Here is a 13,606-nt window from a genome sequence, read left to right as displayed (position 1 = left end):
TCAGTAGGGCTTGGGGTTTGGCCTTTAGCCCCAGCAAGTCTAATGCCAGCCCTAGCCATGGCAATCCCATTAAAATGGAGCTGTGACCCACTTTGGAGTCCTGCCCACAGTTTGGGAATTGCTGGACTAGACAATCATAGTGGTCTCTTGGGCCATAAAGTTCATGAATCGGTCATCAAATGAAATTATTATGAAATTACCTGGAAATGCAGCTCCCACCTCACATTTGCCAAAGGGGATATTTTGCTGGACTCTCAGGGATATCTTCTCCTCAGGTGCTCCCAAGGGAGAGGAGGGGTGGCCAGATGGCAGTGCTTCCTAACCTCCCTTTGTAGCCTTCTATTGGGTCTTGTGCAGAGTTTGAGGAGAGAGGGTATTTTAATAACAACCTCTGCAGCTGGGCCATTCATGAGTTGTGCAGATACTCCACATGCACAAAGGGATGGGCAGCACATATTGTTCCATCTGGTAGGGGATCTGTGAATAGGAAGTAAAACCACTGTTTTTAAACTAACCAAACATATTTACATTTTAATAAACATGAGAATCATCTGCAACAACAGTTTAAAACAGCAATAACAGTTAAAAATGGTGTGTCTGTTTGTCCATCCTTTTGAATTAACACCAAAGCCACAGAAAACATTATGTTCTAAAGATTCCAGGGTTCAGTTTTACTCTGATGAAACTATGAAAGCCACGTTGAACCAACCAGCTATGATTTAAAGCTAATTTGTCTTCTGCCTGGAGAACTATTTAAAACAGTAGCTATTTTCCTCGTTCATATGGTTTGGATCAGACTAATCCTACATTTGGATGAAAGATAACATGAAGTTAATGCTTATGATGTTCCCAAATAGTTATTACACAATTGTATTCATATATGGTTTTTGGCTCTTCCTGCTTCACTGGTGCCACGACAATATAACATATTTCTGCTCATTAAGAGGAATTGTTATTGCATTCTGGGAATAAAGCACAGAAGCACATTTCTAATTTCTAAGTACTGTAGTGGGAGACAGCCTAAGAGAGCCCTTAGTTCATTACAGAGCCAATCATTTGGTTAGAAAGGAATAGGAAAGCTACATTATTTTCAAATTACTAACTCCTCAGCGGTTGAAAGCATATTTATTCAGCTTTTTGTCTCCAGTATCTCCTTTATCAGCGCCTTGGGAATAATCAGTAAAAAAAACTTTTGGTGTCTCATTGCTGCTTTTCCACCACAATCTCTAGTAAATGGCCATTTCTTCATGAATTATGCTATCAACAGCACAGTTCGAGCTGCAATACAAAGCAATTGTGAAACTGCAGAAGTTTCAGAGTCCCTGATTTGTACAACATGTGGGGAAATAGGCATCCATCTGCCACTGCTGATAAGTTGATTTGTGTGCCTCCTGGTTATCAATATAGGCTGCACATTTACTCTTCAAAGTAGTGCATTGTCAGAGTTGTTTTGTTCCTTAAATACGTTATGCTTACAAGAAGCACACTGGATCTTTTTCAGGGGATATGGCAGCGTGCCACATTTATTGAGAATACAACATTAAAAACAGCATATGCTCTCATTCATGCAACACACACACACACCAGTCCTGTCAATGCTGTTATAGTTACTAATCTGTACCTCAGACCAATCTAATAGCCAGTTGCAATCTGATGCTCCAAGGCTTGGCAGGATGAAATATAAAGTCCCATGGTAAAAAAAACTTTACCTTGATAGTAGTTCTTTGCCATTCAAGCCTATGGATCTCACTGCCTCATGCTTGGTGAGTGTTTAATTTAAGGTAATTTCATCCTAAACTCAAAACTTCAGTCATATGAAGAAGTGGGTTGTGCCCACGAAAGCTCATGATACCATCTACATGTTTTGTTAGTCTATAAAGTGCTACCAGACCATTTGTGGTTTTGTAGTTTCCATTGTCATTCTTCATCAGAATTTCAAATGAATCTCTCTAGGACAGGGGTGGCCAACCCATTCTGGACAGAAAGCCAAGATATTAGTGGATCCAGCGCGGAGAGCCGGGGCAAAGTTGTAGAACAAAAACAAACAAAAAAAAAAGGCCTGCCCCTTTAAGAAGTGTGAGAAGTGTGTTTCTATGCTTTTTAGCCTCAGCAGGCTCCCACCAGCTGCTGCCATATTGAAAGTACCATATTGGAAGCACCAGACAGCTCCCCTGCCTGGTGAGCACAAGGGAGCCAGGAGGCTGTTCTCATGAGCCGCACTGATGCGGGGGAAGAGCCTCATGCAGCTTGCGAGCCATAGGTTGGCCATGGCTGCTCTAGAAGTTGCCCCATGCTGGTTTCAGTGATGTTTACTACTCTGTCCTCAGGGAATGCCTTCTTTAGCCTCAGAGTCTTCAATCTGCCCCTCATCAGGTACAATGATGCCTTCAAGTCTCTCACTCCTCTCTTGGCCAGCTGCACCCAACAGTAGCCTTTATACCTACTTTTCATTATGCATTATGCATGCAGTCTTCACTCAAACAAACAAGAATTACACAGCTTCTTTCTAGCTCCAAGAGCACAGACATACTTAAAGTGTAAGATAGCTACTACAAAATCAGTTATGACATCTGTAATGGACAGGAGGAGTCCTGACTAGCAACCAGTGACTAAGGGGCTAAACCCAGGTAGCTAGCAAAGCTGTTGGCCAGGGGGCGGGGAGAACCAGTTGAGAGAGAGTGTTGAAATTTGAATTGGATATAGATTCCTTGCCTGCTTTCTTTGTGTGGGAGAGATAAACCAGAAGCTGAGAGACACTGAGGCTATGTCTAGACTGCAGGCTTCTTTCGAAAGAGGCTCTTTCGAAAGCATCTTTCGAAAGAGCCTCTTTCAAAAGATTGCGTCTAGACTGCAGGCGGATCTTTCGAAAGAGAAATCCGCTTTTTCGAAAGAGAGCACCCAGCGAGTCTGGATGCTCTCTTTCGAAGATGGCCTCTTTACATTGAAGAACGCCTTCTTTCGAAAGAGGAACTTTCGAAAGAAGGCGTTCTTCCTCGTAAATTGAGGTTTACCGCCATCGAAAGAAAAGCCGCGTTCTTTTGAAATAATTTCGAAAGAACGCGGCTTGAGTCTGGACGCAGGGGAAGTTTTTTTGGGAAAAGGCTACTTTTCCCGAAAAAAACCCTGAGTCTGGACACGGCCTGAATGATTTAAACCCAGGCAGGGATACTACATCTCAAAGGAATTTGGGGCATGGGGGTAGACTGAACAAAGAGAAAATTGGAAGTTAGTAAAGGGAAAAGTGAACCCAGTTGAATTCAGGGTAATTTTTCTTTATTTTGTGGTTTGTTTTGATCTGCTCTGTGTGAATCTGTGCCTCTCCTCCCAATTCATTACTTTGAATTGTGCCCAGAGACTTTTCTCTGGCTGTGTCTACATTGGCAAGATTTTGCACAAAATCTTGCCACCTGTCTACACTGGTTGCGAGTACTTGTACAAGAACACTGATGTTCTAATGTAGGAAATCAATGCTTCTTGCGCAAATATTCTGATGCTCCCACTCAGGGATAAGCCCTCTTGCACAAGAGGCCAGTGTAGACAGGCAACGTTAATTTCTTGCGCAAGAAAGCCCGATGGCTAAAATGGCCATCTGAGATTTCTTGTACAAGAGAGCATCTACACTGGCACGGATGCTTTTGCACAAAAGCACATCTCTTGCGCATAGGCACATGCCAGTGTAGACGCTCTCTTGTGCAAATACTTTAACGCAAAAACTCTTGCGTTAAAAGTATTTGCGCAAAATTATGCCAGTGTAGACGTAGCCTCTGTGTTTTAATTTGTTTTCCTTAGTTGCTCTGTAACATCTAGCAACCAAGTATGCTTTATCAAGTTTATCTTTTGTTTTGTAATAAAAATCACATTTTTTAAGATGATGATTTGATTATTGTGTCCTCGAAGGTCTGTCTGTCTATGTGTATCTGCATGCTTCAGACTGAGGGGGCAGCTACTAGAGACTACAGCTTGTTTTTTCTCTTTGGTTACGTCTAGATAGCAGCTCTTTTCCGGGATACTGGCGGTATCCCGGCAAAACTCTGCTGCGTCCAGGAAACAAGTCTGCTCTTCTGAAATTTTTTTTCAGACAAGCAGACACACTTTTTTGGCATCCCTGTAAACCTCATTTTACGAAGAAGAAAGGATGTTCTGAAAAAGGGGAGTTTTCCTACATTTGGCCCCATGTAGATGGGCCAAATGTCGAAAAAGCCTCTTCCGAAAAAAGAAGCAGAAAAATCTAAGCAAATTGCAGTTCGCAATCTGCATGGCTTTTTCCAGAAAAACAGTGTAATGTAGACATAGCCTTTTCTTTTTTCAAGCTCTTTTTGGGGCAAAAGTGCTTGGGGTACCCCTGAGGGTGGTGTTAAGTGTTCATCCCTGGTTTTTAGAGATAAAAAAGTACTTGATGGTGGCAGCGATTCTCCAAAATCTGTGTATTATGATTCCTCTAGAGGAAAGGTTTTGAAGCTTTCTTGTGGGCCCTCACCTTCTGCACTCAGAGTGCCAGAGTTGGGAACAGCTCTGACAACATCAAAAGAAATAAAACATTAACCTAAACATTTAAAAAGTGATCATAATAAACCACAAAGGATTTCTGCCCCACCCCCTGTAACATCAAAGTGTGCATTCACAGCTTTATCTTCCAATGGCACTAGGCCATTCCTTTCTGCTAACCAGAAAGGGGAGCTGGCAGGATACACCTATATAATGTACCTTATTACCTTCATTATACTTACTATATTCTTACACAAATAGTGAAATACTACATTTTGCTTACATATCTTTATTGGAATGATAGCTCCCTTATTCTCAAGGAATAGTTTTGTTTCTAATTAACAGGTCCCTGTCTTCACACAGAAAATGCCTTGTGTGTTATACTAGCTAAAGGATTTACAATGTTCTATCTACAGCACAAAATATTCATATTTCTTCAGATAACAGTTGTCCCCTGAAACTTATTAAGGGACTGCACTTACAACACACAAAGAGTCGCTTAGAGGAAGGATGGTGCCTGAGTCAAGGGAAAATAGCTGAAGTCTAAGTCTAAGAAACTAATAACTTAACTTGATGTTTTGATCTTGTTGCACAGCTCGACCTGGAGTTCGCTTAGAGAAGTGCAGAGTGGATCCATATGTTTTTCAGACCCCCAGAATTCTGAAGATGTTTAGATTCGGGCTAGGTTTGGGCTTGATGCTAAATCAGAGCTAGTGTTCAGTCTCAATGATATTGGACACGTGAACTTTGCTTGAAAGACTTTGGCCCTGACAAGTAGGTCACAGAGAGTACATCTAGAATGCAAATTTCTTTCAAAAGAGAGCATTCATACCTCAAAACAGATAGAAAAAGCAATCTGCTTTTTTGAAAGAGAGCATCCAGACTGCATGGATGCTCTCATGAAAGAAAGCCCTGATTGCTATTCACAAAGTGTCCACCAGTGCATCTGTGCTTTTTTCGATTTCCTGTTCGTTTGAAAAATTTCCCTGTTCTGCGTCCACACACACTTTTTTTCGAAAGAGCTCTTTTGAAAAAGGTGTTCTTCCTCATTATTTGAGGTTTACCAATGTCGGAAAAACCCTGCGTTCGTTCGATTTAATTTAGAAAGAACACAATCACAGTGTGCATGTAGGTGAAGTTGTTTTTTTTTTTAAAGGGCAGTTTTTTTGAAAAAGCAATGTAGTCTAGACATACCCAGAGGGTACATCTACACAGCAGGGCTGAAGTCCATCACCATAAAACAGGGGTGGGGAAGCTAAGGCCCAGGGGCCGAATCTGGCCCCCGGCTTCCATGGATCCAGCCCCTGAGGCTCAGGGCTCACCTCAGCATTGGCACTTCAGCCACCCTGTTGTTTCTCTGCGGGGCTGGAGCATACAAAATCTACTAGACAAAGCACCACTAGGCTCTGGTGTGTGAGAGGAATGTGAGGAGTGTCTTTCCCCTCAGTCAGGAGCTACATCAGTGAGGGTTTGTTTGGTTTTATTTTGCTTCTCACTTGTGTGCAGCCACTGACTAACTTTTTTATAAGTCAGCAGCCCCCAACACAAAAAAGGTTCCCCACCCCTGCCATAAAAAGACTGGACAATTGCCTGGTGGGCAAGATAGAATGCTGTTGGAGGAGCCAACTCATACATAAAGATCAATGAGAAAATTGAAAGTGTAGGCTGGGTGGAACATGAACCAAAACAGATGACTTTTTGAACACATTGAACTAACACATTTTTCAGGATATGTTTGTGCCTGTATAAGATTTTGCTTTTTCATAGCAGCTATCATCAAAGTGTCTGAATATGGAACTCGGTTCTCCTGATTCTAAATCTAATAAGCTCAACCATTCTCTCAGGTGGGTATAGAGTGTAAGCACTGACTAGGAAGTCCTCCTGTGAAGGCCTGATGCCATCTTACCATACTGTCTGCTGGCTAAAATATGGAGCCAAAGTCCCTTCTGGGATTACCGCCTTTGAAGATTTCTTAATTACTCCACAGACGCCTTTTAGCATTGTAGGTGATTTTGTGACTGGTTTCTTTTAACTAACCCCCTTCCACTGCACTGGGCACTTTAGGTCTTAGATTGCCTTTTTTCGGCAGGGTGGAAAGGATGAGGTAAGCTTTCACTCCACCGGGGCCACACACGGGCCCTCGACCTTCCCCCGCTTGTGGGTTTCCCAGTCTATTTTGTCCCTCCTACAGTTCATATAACCCCTAGGTTGTCCAATAGTCTTTCTACTCGTACCCACTTTTGGTGGGCAGGATAGGGGAACCCGGACCTGCCTTTTCTCACGGGTCCCAGCCGAGGGCCCTGAAGACAGATTCAAACACACTCCTGTCTGGCTGATGGGGACTCCTGCTGCAACTTGTCAGCCTGCAGGTTCAGACAGGGAAACCCCGCCCTGGGCTACTTCCTACCCCGGTTCCACCCAGAGAACTCCGAGCATCCTCACAGTAGTCTCCTCAGCATGCATGGCCTGTACGCGGAAGCCCCCAAACCTCTCCCGGGGCCAGAGGGAAAATCAAACCCCTGCTTGCTTGCCTTCCCACTTTCTCATGCTCCTTTTGTATCTCCCTCCCCGCTCCCACTGCCCACGCCTCCCTCTGTGACATCCCGCCGATGTACTCCTAAGCTCTGCCCCCCCTTCCTTTACATCACCGGCGGCAGCATGGTGCCCATCCCGAGACTGTGGCACCGCGCCACTCAGCTGAGCCCTGGCCCACGAACAGGCAGTGCAAGTGGCAGGCCATGCTCCGCTCTCACTGTACAGCACAGGTGCTGGGGCATTCTGAGTGTGGGGTGACGGTGCCCCGTCATGGGGGGGGAGTGATCTTCAGTTCGCACACACACACACAGAGCCAGCTCTAATTCATATCTTCCTAATTTGGAATAATCACAGGAGGCACTTTTAGAGTTCATAGAACTGTCCTACCTGGGCTGTCTTCTCCTGAAGGTTTTATTATGTAATTTCCTTCTGTTCTCTACCTGGCCCTCTCTGGGGACACACAGCTAGTTAAAATTCATATCTGTGCTTTCCCTGGCCTACCTTCTCCCTGAAGAGATTATTCAACTAAAATGCAGAGTGGGAATGTAGTTCGAAGCCAGGGACAGTTGATCCTGAACTGAAAGGATACATCACTAATCTGCCCTCAGAGTAATAAAAGCCATAAGAGCAGCTGCAGCTCAAAGGGTGTATTACAGCCATGAATTCATCCTTTCCTCTAGCCTTCTCAAAATTTGTTTACACTGGGTACAGGGTCCAAAATCTGGCACTTACAGCATAGTATCATCCTGTAGTCCATGAAGCAATCCTTTAGGTCTGAGAGCAGGCTATCAATCAAGGTTTCAAACGCAAACCCATGTTTCTTTCTCATATTTTTCTCTGTTCTTTCCCCCCCATCTTCTTTTCTTCCTGCCTGCCTTTGAAGCCATGCTTAAACTTGAATAACAACAACATTCTTTTCTATTGCCTAATGAAACTAACATGCCTCCACAACTTTTATATTTACGATAGACGTGTAATGTATTAGGATGGGCACGTGTTGGGTTGGTGTTAATTATGAAAAACTCCATTGGCTGTGTTTTCTTTCAAATCTAAAACCAAGAGTGATTTAGATCACTGACCCATTCTAGCTGATTCTCACCTTCCCCCAAAAGTCAACTAAGTTTGAATGGTTCCAGTTTAAGCCCATCGTAATTCCTATTTCAGTAGCCACAGTTACAAGTCCTAGTTTGATGTATTTGAAAATATAATCTGTAGCTCTGTCAGATTCTTCCTGTTCTTCATTATTTTCTTTATTATTTATATTATGACTAGAGGATTTACTTAGCATTGCTCGGATTCTTGTGGCGGTTTAGGGAAGGGGGTTGGAAGGTGTTGGGAATGGGGGCTTATGTTAGGGTGTTGGCTATGGGGGCTTAGGGAAGAGGGGCTGGGAAGTGGGGGGGTTCCTCATGTGGTGTCCAGGGCTACGTTGCCCAACTCTGGCCAGCAGGTCATCGGGTTTGGTTGTGCCAGGAACCCGAACTTTGCTTTAAGTTAATCTGCGTACCAAATTTGGTGGTCCTACCTCTTACGTTTAGGAAGAGTTCTTGAACAAATGGTCTCACAGACAGACAGACAGAGGCACAAACTCTCTTAAATATACAGCTAGCACTGGGGTAAGACAACTTTTTGGCTTTAGAGACACATTTCAGTCTGGGAATTGTATGACAGGCCATGAATGCTCACAAAATTGAGGTTGGAATGTGGGAGGGGGTGAGGGCTACAGCTGAAGGTGTGGTGTCTGGATAGTGCCAGAAACAAGGAGTTCAGTGTGCAGGAAGGGGCTCCAGACAGGGACAAGCAGTTGCAATGTGGAGGCAGGGAGGGCTACTGCTGGAGAGGCAGGCTCTGTGGTGGGGCCATGGCTGAGGGGTTGGGCATGTAGGAATGTGCTGCCAGGATTGGGGCAGTGGGTTGGGGCATGAAGGGGCTCAGTAGTGCAGGCTTCAAGTGGTTCTTACCTCAGGCAGATGTTGGAAGCCGCAGCATGTCCCCCTTGCAGAGCCTATGCAGAGGCATAGCCATGCGTCTCTACGCACTGACCTGTCTGCAGGCACTGCCCCTGCAGCTCCGCTGTAGTTCCTGGCCAAATGGAACTGCAGAACTGGCACATGGGGCAGGAGCAGCATGCTCAACCCCCTGGCTACCCCTGGCTTTTAAGAGCCAGAAGAGGGACATGCCATTTCCTCTGGGAGCTGTGCAGAGCCATGCCACAAGCAGGAGTGGCCAAGTCCCTGACCCCAATCCTCTGAGGGAGCTTGAGGGCCAGATTAAAAGGTCTGATGACATGCATGTGGCCCATCGGCTGTAGTTTTCCTACCTTTGTGATAGTGCCTAAGGAGGTATAGTGATGCTGAGGGGGAAATCTCGCTCCCCTGGGGTACAGAGCCCCCAGAAGGGTCCGAGGCCGGAGGTCAAATCAGTGAGGCAGGAGAGAAACCTAGAAGAGAAAACTTTATGATGCATGCATGCAGGCTGTCACTTCCAAGAGTGAAGCAGCAGCCCTGACAGACAGATTCAGGTATCCTATATACAGAATGCTTAGACAGTTCAGTTGTGGATTGTTCTTCTTTAACATATCAAAGTCTCAGCAGAAGTACTCTGAGACTTCTGTTCACCCCAGGAGTGCTAGAAGTAAGTTTTTACAGTACACAAAGTCACATGAGAACTTGAGTGGAGGAGTCTACAAGGCAAACTGTGACAAAGATAAGGGTTTACATGATAATTTGTGACAGACTAGAAGTCTCCATGAATTTGAGATAGTCATTCCTAAGGGTCTTTGATTAGAGTTAATTTGATTTCACTCTGATACAGGGAGAGAGGCCTGGAAAACTTTTTAAACCTTACAGCAGTTTTCTTTTAGAGAGTTTTGATTTCTGCACAGTCCCCCCTTAGACACAATTGGAGTTATTTGATTTTTCTCCCACAATGCTATTGCACTTAGTGATGAAGCCAACAGGAGATTGCAGTAGGTATCCCACCTCCCTGAGAGGCAGTGCTGTCTGCACCAGGAAGTAGATTGGCATAACCCGTGCCTTTCAAGGGTGTGGATTTTTCATATCCCTGAGCAACATAGTTTTACTGACATAAATTTGTAGTGTGGAGCAGAAATAATCTCAAGTGGAATTAAGGCCTTGTAACATAGGGACTGTGTAAACACAGATGTAGTCACAGACCATGCCCCAAAGAGTTTACAAACTAAGAATATTCTGGTGCTATTCTATTCTCAAAACTGATTAATATTTTTAGTTTTTATTGTTGTACTGAGGCTAATATGGGAAGCTTGTAAATAAATTTCAACAGCTGGCTACTTATAATTAAACAATAACATGGCAGCATCTACTTCTCTTTTGGTTTAACTGGCTAAAACTATAGCAATTAAACTATATGATGGTGATGAAATATATTTTTTTCAAGTTATTTGGGACATAGAATATTTAAATAGGTAAGAATGATCTCAGAACAGTTACTGTAAGCTAAACTAATAAAATAGTGGACATGCACTTAGTATAACAGCACAGTGAAAAGTTGTCTATCATACTGAAAATTAGATCAGGGCTGGCTTTTCCTCTAGGTATGGTAAGGAGCATTGCACATGTTTGACTCTCCACCCTAGCCAAGAACAGCATTAAGTCCAGATATATATTAAGAAATATATTTAAAAATAATAATGAATCTTGGACATTTGGGGGAGGGGATTAAATTTTAATGCCTTAGAAAGGCAGGAAATAATTCAAAGCTAAATGCCTAATATTTATTAATCTTTGAAGATTCATTTGATGTAACCTTTAATATTATTAGTTAGTCACTTGATTAAAGACATATGATAGACCCAATTATGCAAAGCTGGCAGAGGAAGGTAGATAGCAAAACCTCTGGTGTACCTTGTGCAATCTAATCCCATTGCCCACTAGCAAAGATTCACCATTTTAAAGGAAAAGTGTTGATTTTCAGGGTTCTACGTTTTGGCAGGAGAGATGGGGGAAACCAATACAAGGCAGATAGAACAGCATTTTCCCACATATTTTCATAGTAATTTTGCCTGAAGAGTTTCTTAAGAAAGCTACTGAACCAGGTATCTCTCTCACTGGCCATACCACTTGTTTTGTTTTTTTTTAAACATAACACACTCTTCAAGCTGTGTCCCTCTTTCCCACCTATGTGAAATTTTACCTGTTTTATGACTCCATAATTGAGTTCTACAGTGCTGTTTCTGTTACTTGGGATATCCCTATTTAATAAACCATCATTAACCCTTCTGTTGGCATTTATGCTGGTACTGAATCTCATTAACAAACATACCTGTCAACAGCTGGAGGAGTGGATTTCATCATTTTTTTCTTGCAGTTTGTTGCTTTTATTTTAATTCCCCATGGTCTGCAGAAATTTCTTCTGTTGTAAAATTGAATGCTACTGTAGGAAGGAAATGTACATAAATTTAAGAGTTTAATTTTTGCCTATGCCAAATCTCTCCCCCTCCCCCCGTCCTTTCCAATCAACACATACACACACAGTCACTCTTTTTGATATTTGCACATCAAAAATCATCCATAGGTCTTGTAAAATATTCATCAGTAAAACTTTTATAAAGGCTGTCTGTTAACATCTTAAAAAGCTACTTGTATCTAGGGATGTTCCCAGTAACACAAGATCAGTGTGTAAATATTAAAGGGCCTAATCAATGAATACCAGAAGAGATGCTGAATGCCATAGGCTTACAGGATTGGGCTCAAAATTGTTATCAAAGGGTATGTCTACACTACAGAGTTAGTTCGAACTAACTTAGTTCAAATTAGTTAATTCGAACTAAGCTAATTCGAACTAACACGTCTAGAACTAAAAACTAGTTCGAATTAGCGTTTTGCTAATTCGAACTAGCATGTCCACATTGAGTGGACCCTGAACAGGGCTTAAGGATGGCCGGAAGCAGTGCCAGCAGGGCATCAGAGGAGGACTTAGAGCGTGGAGATGCTGTCTCAGGCTAGCCGAGGGCTGCGCTTAAAGGGACCCGATCCCCACCCCGGACAGACAGTTCTCAGGGGTGCCCCGCTTGAAAACCAGTCCTGGCTTGGAGTGCCCGGAGTGCCCACACTGGGCACATCACAGCACTCGGCCATCAGACCGGCTGCACTTGCCGCAGGCTGCCATCTGGGGAGAGGGGGCAATTGGGGGGCTGCAGGAGAGCTTCCACCCCCAGAAGCCCGCAGAGCCAGCCCAGTCCTCCCCATCGGGGGCTCGTACCCCATTCCTCCCTCACCTCCTTCCACTTACCCTTCCCTAGCCCCCCTTCCTGATGTACAAAATAAAGATAACGTTTCTTCCAACATTGACTCTGTCTTTATTGAACAAAACTGGGGGAGACTGGAAAAAGAAGGTGGGAGAGGGGAAGAGAAAGGCTGGGAGAGGGGAGGGCAACTAACATGATCAGGGGTTGGGAACAGGTCCCAGATGAAGAGAGGCTACAGAGACTGGGACTGTTCAGGTTAGAAAAGAGGAGATGGAGCGGGGACAGGATAGAGGTCTCTAAAAGCAGAGGTTGGGTGGAGAGGGTGCATTCAGAAAAGTTCTTCATGAGTTCCCATAAAGAAGGACTACAGGACACCAAAGGAAAGGACTGGGTAGCAGGCTTGAAACTAGTAAGAGAAAGTTCCTCTTCACAAAGCAAATAGTTAACCTGTGGAACTCCTTGCTGCAGGAGGCTGTGAAGGCTACAACTAGAACAGAGTTGAAAGGGAAGTGAGATCAAGTCATGGAGGTTGGGTCCATGGAGTAGTCTTAGCCAGGGGGTAAGAGTGGTGTCTCTGCCCAAAGTTTGTGGAAGACTGGAGAGGGATGGCACGAGACAAATGGCTTGGTCACTGTCTTCGGTCCATCCCCTCCAGGGTCCCTAGGGTTGGCTGCTGTCGGCAGACAGGCTACTGGGCTAGATGGACCTTTGGTCTGACCCAGTATGGCCATTGTAAGCTCAGGGCTCAGGGTCGGGGGTCTCAGTGGACCCCCTTGATTTTCATGCACACCTGCTCCTGGGTGGCCAGGCTGGCAGCTCTCCTGCCCTAGACGGCCACTTTCCTGTGCCTAGTGCGGAGATCGTGGACGAGGTCCACGATGTCCGCACTAGCCCAGGCAGGTGCCCGCCTCTTGCGGTCCAGGGCAAGCTCCCGGGAGCCGCCAGCCTGGTCCCGGGAAGAGGGGGTGGGCTGGGGGACATCGGGTGGGTGGCTCTGTTCCGTGCCAGGTGCAGGGTCTGCTGGCTGGGTGCTGGCAGGCTTGCACCTGGCACGGGCACTGTAGCCAGCCCGTGCCCCTTTAAGGGGGCCAGGGCCGGGAGGGGGGCAATAGAGTTTCCCTGGTGTTGGCCAGAGTGGCCACCAGGGAAACCTGGGGAGGGCTAGCCTCCCACTAATTCGAATTAAGGGGCTACACACCCCTTAATTCGAACTAGTAAGTTCGAACTAGGCTTAATCCTCGTAAAATGAGGTTTTCCTAGTTCGAACTAAGCGCTCCGCTAGTTCGATTTAAATTCGAACTAGCGGAGCGCTAGTGTAGCGCCTATGAATGTTAGTTCGAACTAACGTCCGTTAGTTCG

The 13,606-nt window shown here is 44.8% G+C and overlaps 1 long non-coding RNA gene across 3 annotated transcripts in view; it reads right to left on the bottom strand.

The window, feature by feature from the left end:
- Positions 1-9,671, bottom strand: part of LOC106732616 (uncharacterized) — a 39,989-nt gene extending 30,318 nt beyond the window's left edge. For 2 of the 3 annotated variants that reach the window (XR_001368859.3, XR_012902568.1), the window contains exon 1: positions 9,341-9,671. This is a non-coding gene — a long non-coding RNA (uncharacterized LOC106732616). Of the gene's footprint in view, positions 1-200; positions 458-9,340 lie in introns of those variants that run through there. The other variant, XR_012902569.1, reaches the window with a different exon arrangement.
- Between the last annotated feature and the right edge of the window lie 3,935 nt (positions 9,672-13,606).

Source organism: Pelodiscus sinensis, chromosome 3 (genome assembly GCF_049634645.1).
Source record: "Pelodiscus sinensis isolate JC-2024 chromosome 3, ASM4963464v1, whole genome shotgun sequence".
Taxonomy (NCBI): Eukaryota; Metazoa; Chordata; order Testudines; family Trionychidae; genus Pelodiscus; species Pelodiscus sinensis.
The sequence above is the reverse complement of the archived record's forward strand: the minus strand, read 5'-3'. Positions and strand labels throughout refer to the sequence as shown.